The sequence below is a fragment of the Rhinopithecus bieti genome, unplaced genomic scaffold (genome assembly GCF_001698545.2).
Source record: "Rhinopithecus bieti isolate Rb0 unplaced genomic scaffold, ASM169854v2 scaffold_30337, whole genome shotgun sequence".
In the NCBI taxonomy this organism is placed as follows: Eukaryota; Metazoa; Chordata; class Mammalia; order Primates; family Cercopithecidae; genus Rhinopithecus; species Rhinopithecus bieti.
In genome coordinates, this window is record NW_016813238.1 from 777,821 (window position 1) to 782,661 (window position 4,841).

Consider the following 4,841-nt stretch of genomic DNA (forward strand, 5'->3'; position numbering starts at 1 on the left):
AAAAAAAAAAAAAAAAAAAAAAAAAGAAAGAAGGAAAGAGAAAGAAAGAGAAAGGCAGGAAATGCTGGTACAATTCTTGTTAGCTTTAGTGGGAGAAAACAGCCCCATCACAAAGTCTGACCCAGGAATGAGCCTGTGGAATTGTCAGTAAGACAAAGGTGCTGAGGAAGCAGGAGGAAGCACCTGCTGTGCAGTAGTAAGACTCTCAAGGTGACAGAATAGAGGAGGTTTCAACAGTGCCACGATCTTGCCAGAGCTAAGAATACCAGGATGCAGTGCAGACGTGATAGAGGCAGGGTCTCCAGCTCACTTCTCCATAAGCACCCTCCAGCAGGGCTTTGGCTGCTGGTAAAACATGAGCCCTAAGGGTGTGTCCAGGCCCAAGAAAAATGCAATTGCACCTGAGTTGCTGGTGTTCAGGGACTATTAATGGAAATGCATATCTCACAACCCAGGAATTGTAGGCCAATGTTGGAGAGCACTCCAGAGTGAGCAGTGGAGAGGGTGAGACATGGAGACCAGGATGTGGGGGGCATCCTGGGGCCCAGTGTCAGAATAGAAATGACAAGTGGATAAAGTTTCAAGAATGGGGAAGGAGTAATATGGATGAGGTATGGCCATTAGCTTTGGAACCCAAACAATGGTGAGCAGGGACAGGTTATTGATAATGCGAAACCAGTCCTGATGTCACACTCGCCTCTTCCTACTTCCCAAGGCCAAGACCCCTCTAACCACCTCTTGTCATGGTTGTCATGGTGTCTGCTCTGTTCAGGCACCCAGGCCTATTCCTCCATCTCCAGTTGGGCAACTAAATGGTTGAGGCCACAGGTTCCGCATCCATGGATTCGACTAACCGTGGATTAAAAATACTTGGGAGGCCGGGCGCGGTGGCTCAAGCCTGTAATCCCAGGACTTTGGGAGGCCGAGACAGGTGGATCACGAGGTCAGGAGATCGAGACCATCCTGGCTAACATGGTGAAACCCCGTCTCTACTAAAAATACAAAAAACTAGCCGGGCGACGTGGCGGGCGCCTGTAGTCCCAGCTACTTGGGAGGCTGAGGCAGGAGAATGGCGTGAACCCGGGAGGCGGAGCTTGCAGTGAGCTGAGATCCGGCCACTGCACTCCAGCCTGGGCGGCAGAGCGAGACTCCGTCTCAAAAAAAAAAAAAAAAAAAAAAAAATACTTGGGAAAAAATGGTTGCCTTTGTACTGAATAAGCATAGGCCTTTTTTTCTTATTATTCCGTGAACAATACAGCAGCACAACTATTTACACAGCACTTACATTGTACTGGGTATTGTAAGTAAGCTAGAGATGAGTTAAAATATATGGGAGGAGTCTATGTGTAGGCTATATGCCAGTTCTATGGCACTTTATATTAGGGACTTGAGCATCTGTGGATGTGGTATCTGTGCAGGATCCTGGAACCAATGCCCCATGGATCCCAAAGGGCGACTGTGTATGATTTCTCCTCCGCACTCAATACTCTTACCTCCTCTTTTATGTGACAATCCCATCCAGTCATTGTCCCCATCTCAATGTTAGAATTTTGGTTCATATCCTAACCTAAGATCTGAAGGCTATGAACAAAATGGTAAGTTATTTGTCGCCACTCACTCCCAAAATATAATTGTGACTCAGGGTCACAGTGAAAGGGACCAATTGAAACTGCTGAAGAAGTAACTGCTAACCAAAATTTTCCACATAGCAAAAGTGTCTTTGAAGAAACAGCATAAAATAAAATGACTTCAGAGAAAAAATAAGAAATTTAATGGAAAATTAACCTGCATAAAATGAAATTCTAAAATAAAATTCTATTTAAGGATGATGAAAAGTGATACCAGGTGAAAGATCTGTGATAAGAGAAGAAATGTGGATCCAGAGAGAAGGCGCAGCTGTGGGTTAAAAAATACTCATTATCTGTAGAAAATATGACAAATATTCCACTGTGAAGTTAAGAAGATGGAATTATCATGTATAGCCTCAATAACATATATACTGAGATGGGATACAGTGATTAATATTCTAAGACTCTTTTTAAAACTATCGACAGATAAAATTGTATATATTTGCCATGTGCAACATGTTTTAATGTGTATAGACATTAGAATGACTAATCTAGCTAATTAACATATTTGTACCTCACACAGTTACCATTTTGTAGTGCGAACACTTTACACCCTTCCTCTTAGCATTTTTAAGAAGACTATATATTATTAACTATATTCACCATGTTGTACAATAGATTTTTTGAAAGTATTCCTGCTAACTGAAATTTTGTATCCTTTGACCAACTTTTCCCCAAAACTCCCATCCCCTAGTGACCATTCTACCTTTTAACCCTATGACTTTTTTAGATTCCATATATGAGATCAGGTAAAATTTGTCATTCTGTGCCTGGCTTATTTCACTTAACGCAATGTCTTCTAGGCTCATCAATATGTGCCACATTTTCTTTACCCAATCATCCCTCGATGAACAGTTAGGTTGTTTCCATAGCTTAACTTTCGTGAATACTGTTGCAATGAACATCAGAGTGCAGCTATGTCTAATGGGTTAATTTAATTTCCTTTGGGTCTATGTCCGGAGGAGGGACTACTGGATCACATGGTAATTCTATGTTTACATTTTGAGAAACTTCCATACTGTTTTCCACAACGGCTTCACTAATTTACATTACCGCCAACAGTATGGAATTGTTCCCTCTTATCCACCTCCTCACCAACATGTGCTCTTTTCTCTTTTTGATAACAGCCATTCTAACAGAGGTGAGGTGATGTCTCATTGTAATTTTTACCTGCATTTCTCTAATTACTAATGGTGTTGAGCATTTTTTCATATAGTTGTTGGTCATTTGTATGTCTTCTTTAGATGCTAAATATCTATTCAGGTCCTTCTCACATTTTTAATTGAGTTATTTGTTTTCTTGCTATTGTTTCTGTTCATTATATATTTTGGATATTGACTCCTTATCAAATGTATAGCTTGAAAATATTCTCTCTCAATCTGTAGGTTGTGTAATGTAATGGGGAGCTGAGCAAGAAGACATGAGACAAATGAGAACAGAGGTAGCCTTTATTGGGCTTGCAGGCGAGATTCACCGGTCCCCCAGGAGGAGGGCCCAGGAAGTCGGGCTCCCGGCAGGTATCCGGGGGGCCTTTTATAGGGCGAGGTAGGCGGGATTTGTAGGTTTCGGTTTTCCTGAGTTAGGTTTCGATTTCTGAGAAATGACGTGTCCAGGAGCTTGTGCAGAGCAGGGGTTTTTTGGCGGGAGTGGGCTTTTTTCATGCGCTGAGAGTCTTAGCAGGAAGTGAAGGGCGAGAAGTCCTAACAAAGGGCCTGCCATGCCCGGTGATACCGCCATGTTGGGTCTAGATTCCTGCCTAACAGGTTGTCTCCACTCTGTTGACTGTTTCCTATGCTGTGCAATACCTTTTTAGTTTGATGTGGTCCCATTTGACTATTTTTGCTTTTGTTGCTTGTACTTTGGGGTCATATCCAAAAGTCGTGACTCAGATCAAAGTCATGGAGCATTTCCTCTACATTTTCTTCTAGTAGTTTCACAGTTTTTGGGTCTTATATTTAAGTCTTTAGTTCATTTTAAGTTTATTTTTGTATATGGTGTGAGATAAGGGTCTAAGTTCCTCCCTCTGCATGCGGATAGCCATGTTTTCCAACACCGTTTATTGAAGAGACTGTTCTTTTCCCATGGTGTGTTCTCAGTGCCTTTGTTAAAAATCAATTGGCTCTAAATATGTGGAGTTTATCTCTGAGCTCTCTATTCAATTAAGGATAGTTTGTCACAAAAGGCTTTCCGACATGCTTTACATTCAAAGGACTTTACTCCAGTGTCCTATGATGTACCCGCATTATCATGATCTTTGTAGCATTATTCACAAGCATCAACCTAAGTGTCTGTCAATGGATGAATGAATACAGAAAGTACAATGGATGAATGAATACAGGAAACAAAGAATACAAAGTGAAATGAATACAGAAAGACAATGAAATATTAATCAGCCTTAAAAAAGAGGGAAATTCTGTCATTTGAAACAACACAGATGACCCTGGAGAATATCACACCAACTGAAATAAGTCAAGCACAGAAAGACAAACACTGTGTGACCTCATTTATATGTGGAATTAAAAAAAGTTGAACTCATAGAATTAGAGAGTAGAAGGCCTGGGGGGAAATGGGAGAGGAAGATTAGGGAGAGATGTTGATCAAGGGTGCAAAATTTCAGTTAGACAGGAGGAATACATTTTAGTAATCTATTGCACAGAACTGTGACTATAACAATGTACTGTATATCTTAAAATTGCTATAATAGTAGATTTTAAATTTACTACAAAAATTTATATTATATATGAGGTGATAGAATTAATTAGCTTGATGTAATCTGTCCACATTGTAAATTTGTATCAAAATATCATGTTGTACCCCATAAATTCATACTATTTGTCAATTAAAATAAAGAAATTGGAGATAAAAGAAATGTATTATTATTCATTGCAGTTAATGTTATCACATGCACAATACCAATACAAATAGCTAAGTCTTCTAGAGCCACTGTGTTTCAAGCATTACCTTATACAGTTCCATATATTATCTAACTACACCCTCAGACAATCCAGTGAGATGAAAAGTATTGAAAAGTCTTATTACCACCATTTTCTAAATGTAGGCTAAGTGTACAGAATGAGATAGATGTCAACCAAACCCATTTTCTTTCCTCTTTGGGTACACAGGTAAACCACTTCCTGGCTCTGAGAATCCAGGTGCAGTCAAATGCCCAGTTTTTGTCAACAGAGTGGCAACAGCAATGTATGTGTGCAAGTG